Here is a 24,871-nt window from a genome sequence, read left to right as displayed (position 1 = left end):
TACTCATACAAAGCATGAGTACGAGATTCTTCATTTTTAGAGTTTTTTGTTGGCAAATGCAAGATTACAAAATTCTGATTAAAACAAAACTTGGATATCTGAATTAACTCTAAATATTGCAATTGTACATAGTCTACAGGATACTCTAAATCTAAGAACACACACATAATGAAAGCAAAGGGAAATAATAATGACACATACAAAAGTGATCAAACAAAACCTGCGCTGTCTAAATTATATTACACAAAACATAGTTTAAGACAGTTATAGGACATAGAAGACATTTTAAATTAAAAATAACTTTGAAAAGAGGCAAAAGACAGAAAAGGACCCTTTCCCTAGGTTCTGAATTAAGAGTAAATACATTCGCAACATACTTCATACTTCCCAAACACACAAAGAAAACACTGAGAGGGTTGAATAAAACAAAGAATCACTGACATACGAAGAGACATCAATCCCCACTTACTGAAAAGGGAAATACAGTGAAGCAAAATGGTAATCACAAAGCATAAGACTTTGAAAATATTTGGAAACTACTATAGACTTATAGAATCCCTGTTCTTAATCACAAGTGGGATATTATGCTGGTTAGATCAATTTTATATATTAAAACAAAGGTTAAGAAATATTTAAGTGATAGTTGTTTTGTAACCAAAATGGAATAAATATTTGAAGTCAAAAGTGGTAGGGATTTTCAAAAATCCCTAAATATGTGTCACTTGATTGAACACTCTTGGGCATGCTGTTGTTCAAAATTGAAAGATTAAATTTAAAGATGTTTATACGACTTAAAGTTAACTAGAGGCTCCATGTAGTATTCGTCAACCTCCTATTGTTAAAAAATTTTTTGCAGAGAAATCTATCTTTTAAATTGTATAAATATCCCCCAAAATAGAAATAAGACTATTTCCCTGCTAAAAAAAATATACTAAATGTTACAGCATTCAATTGTAAATGCAAACATGGGGTCAGGTAAACGGAGTTCTTAGTGAGTGTGGCAATAAGCCCTCATATCAATAGCAAATTAAAAACATCGCACACCAGTGTTGTTAGATTGTTATTCAACAGAGCCATCATAAGGGACACAAACCAAATATCCCTTGAGAAGAATGATGAGCATGACACATTCCCAATGTGCAAAATATTCATAAAATATTAATGTTGGGAGACAGGTAAAGTGACATTTCCATCTCGTGAAAAGACAAACTTGAAATATTTCAAGTTCTATAAGCAGTTCAACGAATGAATCAATTTGGTACAATAGAATGAACAATGGGTTACAGAAGACTTCAAGGAGGAGATTAAAAAATTCTTAGAGGTAAACAAGAACACAGACACAACATATCAAAATCTATTGGACAGCATGAAAGCAGTACTAGGAGGAAACTTCGTTGCATGGAGTAAATTCCTTAAAAGAAGAAAAAGGCAATCATTAATCTCATACTTCATCTCAAAGCCCTAAAAGAACAAATCAACAGCACAAGCAGTAGAAGGCAAGAAATAATTAAAATTAGAACTGAAGTTGAATTAAAAGAAACAATTAAACCTTGACAAAAAGTTGGTTCTCTGACAGACCCCTAGCTAGGCTAATGAAGAGAAGGAGAGAGAAAATTCAAATTACCAGCATCCATGATGAAAAAGGCAATATCCCAACAGACACTACAGAAATAGGATAATTAGAAATTATCTTGAAAATGTATACCCCAATAAAATAGAAGACACTGAAGGCATCAAAAAATTTCTTAAGTCATTTGACATGCCCAGATTGAACCAGGAAGACATACACAATTTAAACAGACCAATATTAAATGATGAAATACAAGAGCCATCAGAAGCTTATCCACCAAGAAAAGCCCAGGCCCAGATGGATACACTGCCGAGTTAAACAAGACCATTAAAGAAGAAATTCAAAATACCAATATTCCTCAATTTATTTCAGAAAATACAGAAAGAAGCAGCACTTCCAAACTCATTCAATGAGGCCAATATCACCCTGATCCTCAAACCAGGCAGGGACAAATGAAAGAAAGAAAACTTCAGGCCAATATCTCGAATGAACATAGATGCAAAAATTCTGAATAAAATTCTGCCAAATTAAACACAAAAACATATTAAAAAGGTCGTGCACGAAGATCAAGTGGGGTTTGTCCAGGAATATAGAGTTGGTTCAATATATAGAAATCAATAATGGTAATTCATGACATCAATAGACTTAAAAATAAGAATCATATGATCATCTCAAGAGACACAGAAAAGCCATTTGACAAAATACACCACCCTTTCATGTTCAAAAAATTAGAAAAACTTGAGATAACAGGAACATACCTCAACATCATACTGGCTCTCTACACTAAGCCTCAGGACAACATCATTCTAAAGGGAGAAAAACTAAAGGCATTCCCTCTAAAAACTGGAACAAGACAGGAGTGCTCTCCCTCACCATTTCTATTCATCATATTTCTTGAAACACTGGCCAGAGCAATTAGACAGATGAAAGAAATTAAAGGAATAACTACAGGAAAAGAACTCAAATTAGCACTATTTGCAGACAATACAATTCTATACCTAGAAGACCCCAAAAGCACCACCAGAAAACTTCTAGAACTAAAAATGAATTCAGCAAAGCAGCAGGATATAAAATTAACACACATTAAAAAAGGCATTTCTGTATATCAGTGACAAAGCCTCAAGGAAGAAATAAGAAAACCTACCCCATTTACAGTAACTTCAAAAAAGAAAACATTAGATACTTGGGAATCAACTTAAGAAAGAGGTGAAAGATCTATACAAGGAAACCTACAGAACCCAAAAGAAAGAAATCAAAGGAGACCTTACAAGATGGAAAGATCTACCTTACTCTTGCATAGGCAGAATAAATATTATCAAAACGACCATACAACCAAAAGCACTATACGGATTGAATGCAATTATGAACAAAATCCCAATGACATTTCTCATAGAAATAGAAAAAGCAATCATGAAATTCATCTGGAAAAATAAGAAGCCCAGAATAGCTAAAGCAATTATAAGCAGGAAGAGCAAATCAGGTGGTATGACTATACCAGACCTGAAACTATACTACAGAGCAATAGTAACAAAAACAGCATGGTATTGGCACGAAAACAGGCCAGTAGACCAATGGTACAGAATAGAGGACACATAGACTAACTCACAAAATTACAGTTATCTTATATTAGACAAAGGTGCCAAGAACATGCATTGGAGAAAAGATAGCCTCTTCAACAAACTGTGCTGCGAAAACTGGAAATCCATTTTCAAAAAACTGAAATTAAAACCCCATCTCTCACAATGCACAAAACTCAACTCAAAGTGGATCAAGGACCTAGGATTTAAACCATAGACTCTGCATCTAATAGAAGAAAAATAGGCCATAATCTTCATCACATGGGGCTAGGCCACCCCAACTTCCTTAATAAAATGCCTATAGTGCAAGAATTAAAACCAAGAATCAACAAATGGGATAGATTCAAATTAAAAAGTGTCTTCTCAGAAAAAAATCTGAGGTGAACAGAGAGCCTACATCCCGGGAGTAGATTTTTACCCCTTACAAACCAGATAGAGAACTAATATCTAGAAAACAAAGAACTCAAAATGCTAAGCACCAAAAAAAACCCAATAATCCAATCAACAAATTAGCCAAGGACCTGAACAGACATTTCTCAGAAAAGGATGTAGAATCAATCAACAAATATTTAAAAAATTGTTCATCATCTCTTGCAAGTAGAGAAATGCAAATCAAAACCACTCTAAGATATCATTTCACTCCAGTCAGAATGGCAGCTATCATAAAGACAAACAACAAGTGTTGGCAAGGATGTGGGGAAAACAGCACACTCATACACTGCTGGTGGGACTGCAAATTGGTGAAAACAATATGGAAAACTGTATAGAGATTCCTTAGAAATCTGGGAATGAAAAAAACAATTTTACCCAGCTATTTCTCTTCTCGGACTATTCTCAAAGAACTTGAAAACAGCATACTATAGGGTCATAGCCATGTCAATTCTTATGGCAGCACAATGCAGATTAGCAAACTGTGGAGCTAACCCAGATGCCCTTCAGTGCATGAATGGATAAAAATATGGGGCATATATACACAATGCAATTTTACTAAGCAATAATAAAATCATGGCAATTGCAAGTAAATGGAGATGTGAAGTGAGGCAAACCCCAAAAATAAATGTTGAATAGTTTCTCTGATATAAGGAGGCTGACTATAGTGGGGTAGGGAGGGGGAGCTTAGGAGGAATAGATGAATTTTTCATAGGGCAGAGGGGTAGGAGGGGAGGGGAAGAGGCAGGGGATTAGCGGTGATTGTGGAATGTGATGACACCATTATCCAAAGTACATGTATGAAGACCCAAATTGGTGCCAACATACCTTATATAGAACCAGAGATATGAAAAATTGTGATATAAATGGGTATTAAGATTTGTATTGCAGAAAGAAATGAGTACATATATAATGGCATAAATTAGCATGAATATACTTTCTGTACAGAGATATGAAAAATTGAGCTCTATGTGTGTGATAAGAATTGTAATGCATTCCACTGTTGTCATGTATTTAAAAAAATAAATTTTTAAAAAAGAATGGTATTGAAACCCATTGGGGAAACGATAAGCCTACATGGCTATATATCTTAAAAACAGAGCTGGAAGGGAAAATGCATGAACAACATGAGAAACCAAGAAAGAATGTACCCCAAACAAAGATGCTACATTATTAGAATCCAAGGTCAGAATAGCAGGATAAATGGGAGAAGGTACATAATATTCTGTGAATTAAAGGATGATATGAGAGCAAATACAGGCAGCAAAGGATTATTTTGATAAATAGTTACATAAGCAAATACAGAAAGCAAAAGATTCCTTCAATAAGCACATAGAGATTTAAAAAAAAAAAACAGATCCTTGAAATGAAGGAAACAGTAAACCAAATTAAGAACTCAATAGGAAGCATCTCCAACAGAATAGATCACTTGGAAGACAGAACCTCTGACATGGAAGGCAAAATATACAATCTTGAAAAAATAAAGTTGACCCCAGTGAAGATGGTAAGAAACCATGAGCAGAAGATTCAAGAATTGTGAGATAATATGAAAAGACCAAATTTAGCAACTATTGGTATAGATGAAGGCATAGAGGTCTAATCTACAGTAATGGACAATCTATTCAATGAAATAATACCAGAAAAATTTCCAAACACATAGAGTGAATTGGGAAATCAAATACAAGGATCATATAGGACACCAAATGAACAAGATCACTACAGGTCTACACCAACGCACATCATAATGAAAACACCTAGGATACAGGAGAAGCAGAGCATTTCAAAAGCCACAAGAGAAAGGAATCAAATTACATATGGGGAAAACCAATCAGGATCTCTGATTTCTGAACTGAGACGCTGAAATCTACAAGATCCTGCAACAATATAAACCAAGCTCTGAAAGAAATGGATGCCAACCAAGAAGCATACCCAGCAAAATTAAATTTTGATTAGCAATTAGATATTGATTCAGATGTTATTTTATGAGAAAATAAAAGCCTTCCATCATACACAAAATTTAAAAAATTTACAATGAGAAACATGCACTACAGAACATTCTTGGCAAAATATTCTATGAGGAGGAAATGAACAACAATAAAAAATCAGAAAAGGGTAGTATCACTCTAAAGGAAAAACCTATCAAAGAGAAACTGACTTAGTTAAATACCAAAATTAAACAAAAATAACTGGGAATAAAAATCTTGTCTCAATAATAACCCTGAAAGTTTAGTTCCAACTCAGCAATCAAAAGACAGGCAGAATGGATTAAAAAGACCAACAATATGCTGCCTTTAAGAGACTCATCTCATAGGAAAAGACACCCACAGACTGAAGGTGACAGGTTAAAAATAAAATATATCACTCAGGCTGGGGCTGGGACTGGGGCTCAGTGGTAGAGCACTCGCCTAGCACATGTGAGGCCCTGTATTTGATCGTCAGCACCACATAAAACTAAATAATAAAGGTATTGTGTTCATATACAAAAAATAAATATTAAAACACATACCACTCACATGGACTGTGGAGGCAAGCAGGGGTTTCCATTCTTATATCAAATAATGTGGACTTCAACTGAAAGTTAATCAAAAGGGATAAAGAAGGACACTACATTCTGCTTAAAGGAACCATACACCAACAAGACAGAACAATTGTAAATATACACACCCCCAACACAATGGAGCATCTATGTTCAAATAGACTCTTCTCAAGTTTAAGGGCCAAGTAGACTAAAAGACAATAATTCTGGGTGACTTTAACACACCTCTTTTACCACTGGATAGATATGCCAAACAATATCCAGACAGAAACTATAGAACTCATAATACAATCAACAACTTAGATTTAACTGACATATATAGACTCTTTCATCCATCAACAGGTGAAGACACTTTCTTCTCAGCAGTAAATGGATCCTTCTCTAAAATAGACCATATGTCATGCCAAAAAGAAACTCTAAGCAATACAGAAAAGTAAATATCCTACCCTGCATTCTATCAGATCCTAATGGAATGAAATTAGAAATCAATGATAAAAATAGAAGCTATTTCAACACCTGGAGACTAAATAATATTCTAGTGAATGAACAATGGGTTTCAGAAAACATCAAAGAGGAGATTTAAAAATTCTTAGAGGTGAATGAGGACACAGATACAACACATCAAAATCTCTGGGACACTATGAAGGCATTAGTAAGAGGAAAGTTCATTGCATGGAGTTCATTCCTTAAAAAAAGTAAAAGTCAAATAAATGACCTAAGATTACATCTCAAAGCCCTAGGAAAAACAATTAATCAACACCAAAAGCAGTAAAGGACAGAAAAGAATTAAAATCAGAGCTGAGATCAATGAAATTGGAACAGAAGAAGCAAATAAAAATTGACAAAGTGACTGGTAATGGTACCACCATTTGACCCCGCTATCCCACTCCCTGGTCTATACCTAAAGGACTTAAAAACAGCACACTACAGGGACACAGTCACAATGTTTTCAGCAGCACAATTCACAAGAATTAAACTGTGGAGCCAACAGAGATGTCCTTCAGTGGATGAATGGATAAAGAAAACATGGCATTTGTACACAATGGAATATTACTCAGCAATAAAAGAAAATAAAATCATGGCATTTGCAGGTAAATGGATGACACTGGAGAAGATAATGCTACGTGAAGTTAGTCAAACCCAAAATAACAAATGCTGAATGTTTTCTCTAATATAAGGAGGCTGACTCATACTGGGGTAGGGAGGGGGAGCATGGGAGGAATAGATGAATTCTATTTTGGGCAGAGTGGTGGGAGGAATAGGGAGGGGAAAGGGATTAGCAAGGATGGTGGAATATAATAGACATCATTTTCCAAAGTACACGTACGAACACATGAATTGATGTCAACCTGCTTTATATACAGAGATATGAAAAATTGTGCTGTATGTGTAGTAAGAATTCTAATATATTCCGCTGTCATATATTTTTAATTTTTTTTTAAATTTCCAAAATGAAAAGTTGGCTCTTTGAAAAACAAATACATTTGATAAAACCTTATCCATGATACTGTAGAAAAGGAGAGAAATACTCTAATTACTAAAATTCATGATGAAAAAGGAAATATCACCATGATCACTAGAGAAAAACAGAAGATAATTAGAAATTATTTTGAAAATTTGTAGTGCAATAAAACAGAAAATATTGAAGTCATCAACAAATGTCTAGAATCATGTGGCTTACCCAAACTGAGTAAGTTAAACAGATCATTTTCAAGCAATGAAACAGAAGACACCATCAAAAGCCTACCAACCAAAAATAAATAAATACATAAATCCCAGGACTCAATGGATACAAGACTTCAAAGAAGAACTAACACCAACACTCCTCAAATTATTCCATGAAATATAAAAAGAGGGAGCACTTCCAAACTCACTCTATAAGGCCAATATCTCCTTCATTCTAAAATCAGACAAACACAGAAAAGAAAGTGTACTTCAGACCAATACCTCTAAAAAGCAGAAGCAAAAATTCTGAGTAAAATTCTGGCAAATCAAATACAAAAACATATCAAAAAGATGGTTCATCATGATGAAGTGGGATTCATCCCAGGGATGCAAGGTTGGTTCAACATGCAGATATCAATAAATGTAATTCATCACATCAGTAGATTTAAAGATAAGAACCTTATGATCATCTCAACAAATGCAGAAAAAGCATTTGACAAAATACAGCACCCCTACATGTTCAAAACACTAGGAAAAACTAGGGATAACAGGAAGTTATCTCAACATTTTAAAGACTATCTATGCCACACCTCAGGCCAACATCATTCTAAATGGAGAAAAACTGAAGACATTCCCTCTAAAATTGGAAACAAGACAAAGATGCCCTCTCTCACCCCTTCTATTCAATATAGTTCCTGAAACACTGGCCAGAGCAATTAGACAGATGAAAGAAATTAAAAAATAAGTATAGGAAAAGATGAACCTAACCTAGCACTATTTGCTGATGATATAATTCTGTACCTAGAAGACTCAAAAAACTCCACTAGAAAACTTCTAGAACTAGAATTCAGCAAAGTAGAGGGATATAAAATCAACACCTGTAAATAAAAGGCATTTCTGTATATCAGTGACAAATCCCCTGAGAGACAAATGAGGAAAACTCCCCCATTCACAATATCCTCAATAAAAAAAGATACTTGGGAATCAACAAGAGGTGAAGGATCTATACAATGAAAATTATAAAACACTAAAGAGAAATCAAAGACCTTAGAAGATGGAAAGATTTAACATGATCTTGAATAGGCAGAATCAATATTATCAAAATGGCCCTACGACCAAAATCACTCTACAGATTTAATGCAATTCTGATCAAAATCCCAATGGCATTCCTCATAGAAATAGAAAAGCAATCATGAAATTTATCTGGAAAAATAAGAGACCCAGAATAGCTAAAGCAATCCTTAGCAGGAAAAGGGAGGCAGGTGGCATTGTTATACCAGACCTTAAACTATACTACAGAGCCACAGTAACAAAAACAGCATGGTAATGGCATCAAAACAGGCTGGTAGACCAATAGTACAGAATAGAGGACACAGAGACCAACCCACAAAACCACAATTATCTTATATTAAACAAAGGTGCTAAAAATATGCACTGGAAAAAAGAGAGCATCTTCAACAAATGGTGATGGGAAAACTGGAAATCCGTATGCAGCAAAATAAAATTGAATCCCTCTCTCTCACCATGCATAAAAGTTAACTCAACATGGATCAAGGATCTAGGAATTAAACCAGAGACTCTACAAGAGAAGATAAAGTAGGCCTTATCTCCATCATGTGGGATTAGGCTAGAGCTTCCTTAATAACACTCCTATAGCACAGGAATTAAAACCAAGAATCAACACATGGGATGGATTGAAACTAAAGATTTTTATCAAAAGAAAAAACCAATAGAGTAGAGAGCCTACTTTCTGGGAGCAATTTTTTACCCCTCATACATCAGATAGAGCACTAATATCTAGGGTATATAAAGAACTCAAACGTCTCAACACCAAAAAATAATCCAATCAATAAATGGGTCAAGAAACTGAAAAAAACACTTCTGAGAAGAGGATATACAATCAATCAACAATTATATAAAAAAAAGTTCATCATCTCTAGCAGTCAGAGAAATTCAAATGAAAACCACTCTAAGATACCATCTCACTCCAGTCAGAAGGGCAGATATTATGAAGACAAACAACAATAGGTGTTGGCGAGGATGTGGGGGAAAGGTACACTCATACACTGCTGGTGGGACTGCAAATTAGTGCAGCAAATTTGGAAATCAGTATGGAGATTCCTTGGAAATCTGGGAATGGAACCACCATTTGACCCAACTATTTCTCTTCTCGGACTATACCAAGAAACAAAAAGAGCACACTACAGGGACACAGCCAGGTCAATGTTTATAGCAGCACAATTCACAATAGCTAATCTATGGAGTCAACCTAGATGCCCTTCAGTGGATGACTGGATAAAATAAAATGTGGAATATTACTCATCATTAAAAAAGAACAAATACATGGCACTTGCATGTAAATGGATGGAGTTGGAGAAGATAATGCTAAGTGAAGTCAGCCTATCCCCCCCAAAAAAAATGCCGAACGTTTTCTCTGATATAAGGAGGCTGAATCATAGTGGGTAAGGGAGGGGGAGCATGGGAGGATTAGATGAATTCTAAATAGGGCAGAGGGGTGGAAGGGAAAGGGAGGGCACAGGGGATTAGCAAGGATGATGGAATGTGATGGACATCTTTATACAAAGTTCATGAAAATTTGAAATATGAAAAATTGTGCTCTATGTGAAATAAGGATTGTAATGCATTCCGCTGTTGTCATGTATTTAAAAAATAATAAAAACCATAAAAATCATGATCTAAAAAACATATAGAAAAAAGAAAGAAAGAGGAAAAAAAGAAAAAGAAAGAAAGAAAAAAACAAACAAACAAACTAACTAACTAACTGAGACAGGATGCATTTGGTGCTACACACCTGATATATCCAGGGGTCTGGAGGCTGAGGCCGGGGGATCACAATTGTGAAGCTTACCCTAGCAACTGAGTGAAACCCTGCCTAAATTTAAAAATAAATAAGTTTCAATTATTTATAAAATTAATAATAATTTATAAAATTTAATTTATAAAATAATAATAATTTATAAAAGTAATAATTTATAAAAATTAAGAAAAAATTAAATTTTTTCAATAAAAATTTTAAAAGGACTGAGGATAGTGTTCAGTAACAGGGCACCCTGGTTCCAACCCCCAGTTTCACAAAAGGAAAAAAAGAATGAAAAAAAGTCCTTTTCAAAGTTACAGAAAAAAATATTTTTAAATTTATACATTGTATATATCAAAACAAAAATTCTATTCCTCAAATGACTTCATTAAAGAGAACAAGGAGAAGTGACAGATGAAAGAAACCAATTGCCTCACCTTTAACCAAACTCTTCTAAGAAAGGAGAACAGAGACTACAAGAGAAACGCAGGAAAGAGCCGTGAACAGCCCCTTCAAATAGCAGGTATCTAAATGTCCCTTCATCACAAAGCAATCAACGTCTTAAGAAAGGAGGGACTGCACCATAAAGTCAATATGAACACAAATTTAGACAGTGTTGAAGAACATGTGGGTTATCATGAAGGTCCACAGAAACAGATGTGGACCCTACAGCACCTGTCCATAGGGGGACACAGCACACTCCTTCAGAGCCAAGACCCAGGGCCTGGTGACATAGGATGTCCATTTGGTAATAGATAAATAATAAACTTTTAAAAAACCATTTCTGGCAATCAGCCACATTTTGTTTGCCATATTGCATACAGTTTGACAAATGCTATGAAACACCACGTCAGTTTTATATAGCTGTCACATAAATGTCACATTTCACATATAAGCATACTTAAATAGTAAATCTGCAGAATTTGAAAAAAAATACAAATTCAGATCAGCACATAACAGACTGGAATACACATCCTGGGTACAGATGATAGGACTCCTCATTATACAGAGGAAAGCTCCCCTCAGGTTCATCTATGACAACACCCATCAAAATTTCACCATGGTTTCCTTTTCATTGAAGAAGGGACCAAAGCAAACAGTTTGAAAATTCTCCTGGAAGATTACATCCATATGAAATGAGCCAAGAATTCTGAACTCTAAGAGCAAAACCAGGAGCTATCATTACCAGGCACTAATGCATGTTATAAAATTATCATATTGCAGTAATTTGAGGACTAAAAAAATTACAAAGCAGAAATTTCATAGATGACTCCATATGTATGTAAATGTCATTTTTATTATAAAGTGCATTGAAAAGGCCTAGCTAAATGCCACCGTCTCCAGCAGAGGATTTGATATGAATGAACAAGACAACCCAACGTGAAGGGAGGAGTGGGAACTGGAGGCGCAGAGCACTGGTAGGGCTTGGGTGCAGGATGTGCGTGGTTCTGGATTACACTCCAGCACCCCAAAGAAGCACATATTGAAGAGGATTAGGTTTCAAAGTTATACCAGAATAGGAGGCTTCTGGATTCTCTTCACACATGGATACACCCAATAAACACCTACTTCTGTTTTGAGTCCCTCTTAAATAAAGTTATAATGGACGGAGAGACCTATGCATTGGACCACTCAGAAAATCTCTGCCATCCAAAGGGCAGGCAAAGTTGGGGGACACGTGGGCATTAGTCCTGCCTTGAGAAAAGTGCCACTTAATTTGGACAGAATACCCCCATCCAGTGGCACCCAGAGTAGAGGAAAACTGATTGGCGTCACAAATGTAGCACATGGGACACGAAATGACTTGTAGCTGGAAACAGAATTTGTCTGGTGATCATAGAAGAAAGAGCTGGATATCCACAAGTATCGGGATGAGAGAAAGGGGGTGATTTTCAATGGCTGTGGAGGGTCATGATCTTTATCCATGGGACAATGGCAGAAGGGGAGTGAGGTCAAGTCCCAGTTTATCCCTAGAAGGGGTTTGCAGCATGATCTGCAAACTGTGGCTGCTAACAGCTGAGCTCCTCCCCAGCCAGTCCCCAAGGGTAGACAGGACCAATGCAGTCCACCCAGCAGCCAGCCTGAGCCCTCTCCCCCACCTCAGTAATAACTCAAGGTCTAACAAGTTCTTTCTGGAAGGACTATGTCCAGGCACTCAGGGTCCCAACATTTTTCCCATCTCATGGACTCTGTCCTAACCCACGAAGCTTTGTGAGCAATGGCAACTGCACATGTGCATATCTCCCTGGATCACAAAGGAGGGGCGTCACATTGATGTCTGAGTATTCCCTGTGCTACAATCCACACCAGGAGTGCAGCAAAAGGGGTCAAAACCCTGTTTCTTTCTAGAACAGGCTCACACCACCTTCCTGCAGTGAGCACAGGAAGCCTGGCTTCTAACAAATTGCATCAGGAATTCAGTCACCAGCCAAGTAGGAGTCCTTCTGCAGCTTGACTCCAGCTGTGGGAAAGGCTCCTATCAAATAGGTAAAGGAACTAGTCCTCCAATGACGTGGGTATGGAGAAAGACACCCCCTCACATGGGGCTAGAATATCAGTTTAGTGCAGCCATTTTAAAAAATAGAATGGAGTTCTTTAAAAGCTAACAACCACTCTGGATGCATTTCCAAAGGAACTTGAACTAGTGTGTTCATAAATGGCTGCATGCCCAATGATATTCGAGTATCCACAGGAGTCAGGACAGGGAACTTCTGAAGTGGCTTCTAGATAAGGAGACTCCTCCCAGCCGCAGGGCAGTCACCTGCTCCCCTGAGAAACTTCTTTCCCTAAATGCACCTGCTCATAGGTCCACAGGTGGCTGATATGTACCAGACGCTCAGGAGACCTCAGATGTGCCAGGTGTGGGATCCCTGTGTCAGGCAGAGCCAAACCAAGACCAGAAAAATATCACAGAGGGCATGAGACCCCTAGGAAATGCAGTCCACAGGGACTTGCTGCAATCAGTTCATAGGACCAGGATAATACATTAATAGACATGGGATATTCAGCTTAAAAATAGTGTTAAATACCATGGGTCAGTTTTACACGGGGGCCATATGCAGGTGGTGTTATGTGCAACTCTGATGCACTAATAAACAATCCAGCATGCTTTACTCTTAATGGAAGCACCCAATCCTAAAATTCATCCACAAAGTTAAAAATATGTAAACTTAACCGAGAAACTTTTGAAGTATAAGAGCAAAAAATTATAAGAGAAAAAAATAATAAGAAGTTATTACCTAACGCGTGCATTGTGAAGCTGTTCTGTTACAATTGTCATCAAGGAATCACGACGTCAACAGAGTCCACCCACGAAGCCACGTGGTTGTAAAAATCATGCACTTAATTGCAACGGAAAAGTCATTATAAATCAAACCCTAAGCAGGCCAATCTCAGCAACTTAGCTAGACCAGCGGGCAGAATAAACACTAAAAACTACCAGGGAGAGAGCTCAGTGGTAAAGCACCCTTCTGTTAACTACCAAAACACAACAACCACCAAAAGAAATAATAATAATAAATAAACTCCACAAAACTAGTTTAGGAATAGGCAAGGTCCCTGTTCACCGCAGCTTCCCTCCTGCAGGAAAATGGTGTTTGGAAATATGATTTTTTTGGGGGGAGGGGGGGTGCCGGGCATTGAACTCAGGGGCACTCCACCACTGAGCCCCATCCCCAGCCCTAGTTTGCATTTGATTTTGAGGCAGGGTATCCCTGAGTCTCTAAGTGCCTCACCCACTTGTGGAGGCTGGCCTTCACCTCGAAATCCTCCTGCATCAGCCCCCACCCCCAGCCGCTGGGAATGACAGGTGTGCGCCATCCCCTGGCTTGGAATTGGATTCTTCTAGTGGTCCCACCTGTCAATCACCACAGCCCGGGAAGACGCCAGGCTGCCTCCCTCACCTGCCAGAGAGATAGGACTTGAGCAGGGGCTGAGGCTGCCCCAGGGGATGGGGAGGCTGCCAGGAGTCTCCGCCACCGTCACGCTCTCCACCCAGCTGGCCAGGGGGACAGAGGGGCACTGTCCCCAATGGGCTCAGGCTTGAGGTTGCAGAGAGCCCCCTGAATCAGGGTCTGCCATCTTGGGTTCCCCACACAGCGGGTCCCGCCAGATGGACTCCCTGCCCCTCCTCCCTCCAGAGCCTCCCTGTCCAGGCACCAGGTGCCACTGCACACTCACCATCCTTTGGTGCCCAGCCCCGAAGCCTGCCCTGGGGAGTTTCAGCTCCTGCATGGCAGAGCCACCCAGGATCCTGGGCATGAGTGAAGCCTGAGTCCAACTGCAGGAATCTGAGTGGAACCCAGGACCGCGGAGAAATAAATCCCATCCCGAGCGCGGAGGCCCGCCCCCTGCTGCTGCCTATGCTCAGGATTGGACAGCGCTCAGCACGGGGGCTTCTGATTAGACAGGGAACCAGTCAGTTTCCGCTCTCCACAGCCTGAGCCCAGAGAGACTTCTTTTTGAGTGACAGGGGGTGATATCTGCTCCAGGCAAGGAGGAAACAAGAATGGCAGGGTTTGGGTGCAACTTTTTTCTTTTCCTTTTGAGGTCCGGGAATTGGGTTAGGGTCAGGGTGACCAGAATTCTAAGTTCTGTTGGGTTTTGATGTTAGGAAATTGAAGTCATTTCTTGAAAGTTTCACCACCTGGGCCTCCTCCTATAATAAGACCACCCAGAGCGTCCTGGGAGGCTGACTTGTCCTCCCTTCATCTGTGCAAAATTCTCCAAGCAGAACTGGCCTTTCGCCCCTTGGGAACTGCCCAGTGGTGGAGGCTCTGGACTGGGCCTGGCAGGCGCCCTGGAGGAGGCTCCAACCAGGTTGGCAGCATGAGCGCTGATGTTCCTCCAGCTGAGTTGAATCTATCTGGAGCCTTCGTCGAGGCTGGAGACAGAGTAAAGAGATCAGCACAGAAGAGACCCCGAGAGCGCAGACCTGGGTAAACCCCAGCTGCACGGGGGCTCCCGCACTCTCTGGACACTGGGCATTGAATTCAGAGGACTTGACCTCTGAGCCCCGTCCCCAGCCCTAGTTTGAATATTGTTTAGAGAGACAGGGTCTCACTGAGTTGCTTAGCACCTTGCTTTTGCTGAGGCTGCCTTTGAATTCCCCATCCTCCTGCCTCAGCCTCCCCAGCCGCTGCAATGACAGGCGTATGCCACTTTTTTTTCTTTCTTTTTGAAATACCTGCAGTGGCCACAGGATAACAGCCTTGCACAGATCAAGGCCATCCTGGGTGCTCTCCCTGGTTCCCAGGCAATGGGATCCTGCCTCCTCCAAAAACCAGAGACACCCTGTCCAGGTGTGCATCCTTAGTATCAGCTGAATATGCTGCACTTATCAAGAAAAAAAAGAGAGAGACCCTACCTGCTTGTCTTGATGCAAACAAAGCTGATGTGTTTCCAAAGAGAGCTCTGGTCTTGTCCCCCCAGTTCAGTGGTGCAAAAAGTCACATAATACAGAGAAGACTTCTCCTTAAGAGGGGCGCAAGGGTCTCTCTCTTAATGAAAAACAATTTGCGTTTGTCTGGGAGTCCAGGAAAGACAACTCCAGATTTTCCTAATTTGGAAAATAACTCTGTGGACTCAATGCACCCTGCTCCTCTCTGCCTTAGTTAACCGTGGAGGCCTCGAGGGTACCTGCCCCCTGGGACACCTGCAGATGAAGGGGGGGTCCTTTCTTCTCCATGCAGCGCCCTGAACCTCCACCTTCCCACAGGCTCCAACACCTTTGACAGCATCCAATGGGGGAGCGGTTTAGAAAATGCTGGAATGTACCTAAAGACATTTCCTCATCTGGCTATGATGCTATCAATTTGGTCCCATGGTCCTTTTCAGTACTGTTTATCTTCTTCTGTTTTATTGGTTCATCTTAGATATACATGACCATAGAGTCCATCGTGGTAAACTTATCCAAACATAAAAATATACCTTATTCTCCTTAGGACCCCATTCGTGTGGGTGGCAGGATGGGTGGATTCACTTAGGTATTTTCATACAATTAAATAGAAACATTATGGTCACTTCATGCTACTCTCTTTCCTGTTCTTATGTCCCCTCCCTTCCTGTTGCTCCCCCTTTCTCACATCTAGTGAACTTCTCTTTTTGACCCCCATTCCTTGTGAGGTAGATAACACATATCAGGGAAAACATGTGCCCTTTGGTTTTGGGGGATTGCCTTATTTTACTTTAGCATGATAATCTCCAGTTCCATTCATTTACTGGCCACTGTTATGAAGTCATCCTTTTTTAAAGCTGAGTAATATTCCTCTGTGTATACACACCACAATTTCTCTATCTATTCATCTGTTGGTGGGCATTTAGGCTGGCTCCATAGCTTAGCTAGTGTGAGTTGTGCTACCATGAACATTAATGTGGCTGTGTCCCTGTAGTATGCTGATTTTAAATCCTCTGGACATATTCTGTGGAGAGGTATAACTGAGTCAGAGGGTGGTTCCAGTCCTAGTTTCTTGAGGAATCTCCATCCTGCTTTCCAGAGGGGTTGCACCAATGTGCAGTGCCTCCAACAAGGTGTGAGCATTCCCTGTCCCCCACATCCTCACCAATTTATTGTTACTGTATTCTTGATAATTGCCATTCTGACTGGAGTGAAACAGAATCTCAGTGTAGTTTTAATTTGCATTTCTCTAATTGCTAGAATATGATGCCTTTTCAGTATTTTTAAAAATCTTTTCTATTGGAGTCGGACACAATACATTTATTCTATCCGTTTATTTTTCTGTGGTGCTGAGGATGGAACCCAGTGCCTGCACATGCTAGGTGAGCACTCTATAGCTGAGCCCCAGCCCCAGCCCTCATTTTCAGTATTTTTTACATTTGCTTCTCAGTAACAGCAGCCCAAGTATTTGGGGGACCAGTTTTGCTGCTTTTGTGAAATGGGAACATTTCTCTTGAAGGAAGACTGAGAAGGTCAAGGCACATGCCCAGGATTCCAGGGATGAGCAGTACATGGTTGTCTTGTCCAGGATGAGGAGAAGATTATGTGGCTGAGAAGAGGGAAAGAGCTGGGGACACCCTGAGGCCAGAACCCTTCCTTCCCCCATGAGGGAAATGGTTAATTATTCTTGCTTTTACTTTTCTTCACCAAAATGTGAAATTTCCCTAAACTACCAGTTCCACTAAATTTAGGTCCCTGGATGGAGCTCAGATTTGTCTTGAGAGGCAAGGAAAAGTGAATAACCAACCCAGTGGTTCCAATAACCAACAAGCTAGACCTTGGGCTCCTTGGGGACAAAACACTGGGGTTTACCCAATACGTAACAATCCAACAGCACCCAGCACCCAATTAATGGGGGACGGAGAATTGGATCAGTGGGTGTGGGGGTCTGTGGGTGGCCAGCTGCAGGAGCTTGCCTATGGATGCATTCCTTGCATCTGGAAGGTTTTTCAACACCAATGAGATAAACAAAGTGGTGAGAACACAAGCCAAACCCTCTGCAATATTCTAGCCAGGAAAATTCATAAGCACTTTAAAAGCATCTTAATGTTTACCCTCAGTCAAATGTGCCTCAATCCGAATGAAACCATTTAAAAAGAGTTGTCAACATGAAAAGTTTCTGAAATCTGCTGGTTGTGGATCACTGCAAATCCATATGAGTCCATGGCTAAATACATAAGTAAAAATAGAAATCTAATAATCAGCATTTTCTTAAAACTTCTCTCCTGAAAACACTGCCCTATGTGCTTTGATAACTAAATCACCATTTAATCATTCCTCTAGCAACACTTGAGGTCCATAAAGAACTGTGGAACACGTCTGGTTGGGGCAGAAATGTTGAAATACCAAAAAGGAAGTTACTCTGAACCTCAAAGGAAAAGATTCATAAATCACCAGAATGCAGGAATGCCCACAAAATATTTGAAATTAAAAACAAGGGACTGGGGTTGGGGCTCAGTGACAGAGCACCTGCCTAGCTCATGTGAGGCACTGGGTTCAATCTTCAGCACCACATTAAAGAGAAATGTATAAAATAAAGATATCCTGTCCAACTAAAAACTATTTTTAAAAATAAAGATCAGATTTATAAAAAAGCAACTCCCTGCAATGCAGCATTTCTCCTAGACCAGCTTCCTGTACCCCCCAATACTAGCATGATGTGAGCAAGCTTAGAAAAATGGGGGAGAAATTGCAGAAGTCTGATCTGGCCCCATCCTTAGTCCAGCTCCACTTAAATGTCCCTCTCCAAATAGCAACACCTCAGACCACGTATTTGCTGTCTCTCCCTTTAGAGGTTTCTCACATTTTTTCTTTTCTTTCTTCTTGTGGTGCTGGGATTGAACCTGGGACCTTGTGCATGCAGGGCAAGCACACTACCAACCTCACTGAATCCCCGGCTCCTCACGTTCTTTCCTGAATGTGCATCTGTTTTCTAAATAGGTCTGTTCATGCACCTGACAATGATGAAGTTGTTTTCTGCTTTGAAAACCAAGGAACCTACTTTTCCTGAGCTGATGTCCCTCTCTCTCCCTGAAATCCCTTCCCATTACACAACCTCACACAGCAAAAGTCAGACTTGAGCTTTGGAATTGTGTGGGGGTTTTATTGTTTGGTGTCTGATATCACATATATCACTGGAGTAAGGTAACTAGCAGCCATGCACTTTTTTTTAATAAGCAAAGGACAAGGTTTGGCAGCACATGTCGTTAAGGCCAGGGATTTGGAAGGCTGCTTCAGGAGGATATCAAGTTAGAGGCCACAGTTGGCCCCTTAGCAAGACCCTGCCTCAAAATAAAATATTCAAAGTTCTGACACTGGGTGAGTCTTCATGAACAATGAAGGGTGAGAATTCCTGTTTCCACAGTCTCCCCTTAGGATGCTGTGTGTAGGTGTGTGACTGTTACCTTCCAAAAGGACCTAGAGCAGTTGCTGGTGTCAACATGTATTAATAAATAGATCAAATGACCATAATATCAAAAGCAAAATACTTGGGAATTTTTCAAGAAATGTGAACACTTGAACATTTAACATGGCTTGTTTTTAGAAAATATACCATTATCCCTAAGCCACCTTCTTTTTTGTTGTGAGCTTAACTCATACAAGAAAGATAGGAATTAAAACTTTCCCCTGTGATCCTGAGGACAGGACTTAGGTATGGTCTAGCAGTGAGCTCTATCATCATCCCATTCTTATTTTTCTTTGAGATATGGTCTTGCCAAGTTAGTGAGGCTAGACTCAAAGTTGTGACCCTCCAGACTCGGCTTCCAGAGCAGCTCGGGTTACATGCATGTGCCATCACAACCCTGGGAGGGATTAGTCTTTTTTGTTTTCTTTAGTTGTAGTGGACAGAGTACCTTTATTTTATATATTTATTTTTATGTGGTGCTGAGGATTGAACCCAGTGCCTCACATGTGCTAGGCAGGTGCTCTCACCCTGAGCCCCAGCCCCAGGGATTAAATTCTTGACTTTCATATTACAGGTTGGCTCAGGATAATATCTAGGTTTGCAAACATGAACAATGTCCCCATTTTGTGAGTAGAAGGTAGAGGTCACAATGAGAGAAAGTGTCTATCCTTATCCTTGGAAGAGGAACATCAACTGTGGATTCACCTGCAACTTAGTATTTGAGGATTTTCCAGATATTACAAATACAAGCAAAAGAGACATGAGGTCAAGGCTCTGAGGAAGGGGGACTAGGTATTTCAAATTGTGAGGCATCAGATTGAGAAATACAATGCTAAGGTAGCTGGGTATGGAGAATAGGGTCCCTCACATTTAACTGTAGGATCACAGAAGATATAGAAGAAAATAAACCATTACAGGGTACGTTTTAAAAAGATGATCATGGGTAGGACTTGGTCAGAAGTCATCATTATCACACCCCACCCACATGCCCACACACATTACTTCCCTTTTACCTCTTCCCCACTTTAGCAGTCAAGTCAACATCCACTCCTCAAGGTGCATCCTTGCCTGAAGAGAAAGGACTGAGCCACAGTGCCCTGGGGATCACAATGGGCACATCTTTACCTAGCTGATGGCAGAAACTAGCAAAGGAATGGCAGAGTTCAGGAACATCTCTGTCTCCTTTCTCTCACAAACAAATAACTAGAGATTTCAATTATAAATTGATGGATGAAGTGAACTTGGGAGTATTGGGACAAATATGTGCAACACTGAAAATATAAATGTTCAGCAGCCTTAATGTCTTATTTCTTTTTTATCTTTGTTTTTGTTTTTAATGCTGTGGATTGAGCCCAGGGGCACTCAACCTCTCAGCAACATTCCTGATCATTTTTTGTAACTTAGTTAGAGACAGGGTTTCACTGACTTGCTGAGTCCTTTCCTAAGTTGTTGAGGCTGGGTTTGTATCAGCCTCCAGAGACACTGGGATTACAGTCATGCACCACCACACCTGGCTAAGGTTTTATTTCATTATTTGCACAAGAGCAGTTTTTCATGTAATATAACCTACTGAATGCTCTCAAAATATTGCACTTTGTGAAAAATTCAAAGAGATAACTTATTCCCTTTATATTAACAAACTTAAAGAATATGTTTTTCTTATGCCTCGGCTTCTTTTCACTTGATAATATCAAGTTAAGACATAGTTTTCTACTTACATTATTCTTTTTTTGATGTGGGGGCGTATAATAGGGATCAGTCCCAGTATCACTCAACCACAAAGCCACTGCCCCAGTCATGTTTAATTTATTTTTTAGTAACAGGGTCTCACTGAGTTGTATAGGTCCCTATTAATTTACTGAAGCTGCCTTTGAACTCATGAATGTCCTGCCTCAGCCTCCCAAGCCATTCAGATTGCAGGTATGTGTCCCTACTCTCAGTTTCTTCATTCTTTTTTAGTTGTTGCTATCTTTTGATACATAAATTCAAGTTGAATAACAGTATGTTTAACAATACAGATATAGAGAAAAGCTAGTGATGTAGGTAAGCAATTGAACATATCCACTAGAGGGTACATTGTATATTCACCATGGTGTATTACTCAGCCATCAATACAAACTCCTCTAATGGTCAGCAAAATAGATGGAATTGGATGATGTCATGCTAAGTGAAGACATACACAATACTGTCACATCTCATATGTTAACTAATATAATATCATGTTCAAGTACAATAGTGATGAGTATGGCTTAGGAGTGTGTGGGGGCATCAAAGGCAGAAGAGGGTGTTTGGACATTATGAATACATGTATATGCATATATATAAACATCACACTGCATCCCATAATTATGTGCAATTTCAATGTGATGATAAAAACCATCATCTCTCATAATTATCAAATTCTGCACTAAGAACACAATCCTGCTGTCTTTTGGAGTTTCCATTATATGCTGCGATATTATTGATGATGCTCCCTGATAACAACCAGGCTCTCCCTACACATCCATTTTATTTTCTTCCAGGCTCTGAACATAGAGTCTACAATGTATTTCTGCATCTGAATCATCTCACTTAGCCTAAAGTCGTCCAGCTTCTCTGTGTTATTGGAGAATATTCTTTTTTTTCCTGGGGTTTGGACCCAGAGTTGCCTTACCTGTGACAGAGATCCACCATCATTTTCTTTTTCAGTTTTAAGACAGAATGTTACCAAACTACTAAGGCTGGCCTTCACATTTTGGCAACACTGCCATATACATCATCCTTACTTTAAAGTTGAGTAATAAGTGAGGTGTGGAGGCATATTTCTTTTGTCATGCTAGGAGCTCGATAGGCTGAGGGAGGAGAATCATGATCTTGGAGCCAGCTTCACATCTTGGTGACACCCATTGCACCTTAAAAGTCCTTGTCTCAAAATAATTTTTTAAAAACTGAAAAGGTTATATATGCATGTTGATACATTTTTGTGTAAACACAATGATAAATCTCTCTTTCGCTATTATCTGTAATGTACCATAGGTTCTTCTTCCCGAGTTACTCTTTGGAAATTTAGGTTGTGATAGTATTGCAGTTAACTTGGGAGGGTAGATATTCCTAAAGATGGATTTTATTTCCTTCAATTGTTGAAGTGGTTAATGTCAGCTGTCCATTTGAGTGGATTGAGATACCCAGAGAATTGGTGTGGACTATCTCTGCAGGTGTCTATGAGTGTGCTTCCAGAAGGCTGAGTCAGAAAGCCTGGGGAATGCCTGTAATGAACATATATATTGGTGTTCAATAGGTTTGATTTTAAAAAAGCAAGAGAAGCAGTCACTCATTTATGCTCCAAGCTTCTTAAAGTTCCCTTTGGGGACTTGCACCATTGGCTCTACCTGGGTCTTTTAAAAATTTTTATTTCTTTTAATTAGTTATCCATGACAGTAGAATGCATTTATATACTTTGATATATCATACATAGATGGGATATAATTTCTCATTTTTCTGAGTGTACATATTGTAGAATCACATGGTTCACACAGTCACATACATACATAAAGCAATCATGTCTGTTTCATTCTCTTTCTTATCCCCACATCCCCTGCCTTCCCCTCCTTTCACTTTCCTCTACCTAATGTAAGTTAATGCAATCCTTTTTTTCTTTTGCATTACAATTTTAATACACATATATACCACAATTATTGTATCTTTTTTTATGCAACGCATGTTGACACACAATTCAAGTCTTCATACATGTATTTTGAATGTATGACACATTCTACCAACCTTGCTAATTTCTGTCCCCCTCCCTTTTCCTCCCACCCCTCTGCCCTATCTAGGATTCATCTATTCCTCCTATGCTCCCCCTGCATACTCCACTGTAAGTCAACCCCCTTATGTCAAGGAAATATTCAGCATTTCTTTTTAGAGGGCAGTCATTGGTAGCTTCACTTATCATTATCTTCTCCAACTTTATCCATTTACATGCAAATGCCATGATTTTATCCTTTTATTGCTGAGTAAAATTCCATTGTGTATATATGCCACATTTTTTTATCCATTCATCCACTGAAGGGCATCTATGTTGGCTCCATAGTTTAGCTATTGTGAGTTATGGTGCCATAAACATTGATGTGGCTGTGTCCTTGTAGTATGATGTTTTTAAACCTTTGTCCTTAGACTGAGGAGAGGGATAGGTGGGTCAAATGGAGTTTCCATTCCCATATTTCCAAGGAATCTCCATTCTACATTCCAAATTGGCTGCACCTATTTGCAGTCCCACCAGAAGTGTATGAGTGTATCTTTTCTCCACATCCTCACCAACACTTATTGTTTTTTGTCTTCATAATAGCTGCCATTCTGACTGGAGTGAGATGATATCTTAGAGTAGTTTTGATTTGGATTTCTCTGATTTCTAGAGATGAAGAGCATTTTTTTTACATATTTATTGATTGTATATCCATCCTCTCCTGACAAGTATCTGTTCAGGTCCTTAGCCCACTTGTTGATCAGGTTATTAGTTTTTTTATCTACCAGGATCATTTAAGTCCTCTGTCCTGGACCACAGCTGTTTCATTTGCTTCCTCATATTGTGAAGCTTCCAGCTTCTTGGACTGAGCTGTTCCCAGTTTCCCAGTGTTGCCATCCTGCAATGTGTTGACTATTACTCCCATGATTATGTGAGTAAATATAATAAGCTCCCTTCGGTATACATATGTACATTTTTATGTATTCTATTTTTCCAAAGAATCCTAAAAATACAGGCATATTATCAATGTCTGGGTCATATTGCATCTCCAGTTATAATTTTTTGAAAAAACCCTTATAGTTTTTTAAATGTCTATTCAAATTTATATTCCTGGTAAGGATGTCCAAATGTTTCCTTTTCTGCATATCCTCTGCAGTATGTGTTACCTACCAACATTTTGAGGATTGAGCCCACAAGCATGTGGTTATATCTCATTGTGATATAACCTGAAAGCATAAAAATTCCAAAAGGAAATGAGAATTTTTTTTTTTTTGCCATTTGCGTTGGCAATCATTTAAGATAGAATATGCAGAGACTGGGCAAGGAAAAACAACTGAGACTATATAAAGCTAAAAATGCTTCTATACAGCAAAGGAATCAATCAATGAAATGTAAAAGTAGACTGGGTTAAAGAAAACCGATTCTAGCCCCATGTCTGAAAAAGCTCAACATCCAAAATATAAGAAACTTACACAACTCACCACAATTTAATATAAACCCCTCATAACCTAATTTAAATATGGTAAACTACTTAGATTCTGCCCTGAAAATTAAACAAGAGTGTAAAGACATATGAAAGTTACTAAAGATTACGTATTAGGCTACATAAAATGATAATTTAGCTTTTCTGCTTTATTTGTCTCACAGGATTAAGGTGCACACTCTCCATCCTTCACGGAGCATCTTGAGATCAA

This window comes from Ictidomys tridecemlineatus, chromosome 16, assembly GCF_052094955.1.
Source record: "Ictidomys tridecemlineatus isolate mIctTri1 chromosome 16, mIctTri1.hap1, whole genome shotgun sequence".
NCBI lineage: Eukaryota > Metazoa > Chordata > Mammalia > Rodentia > Sciuridae > Ictidomys > Ictidomys tridecemlineatus.
This window is presented reverse-complemented; position numbering follows the sequence as displayed.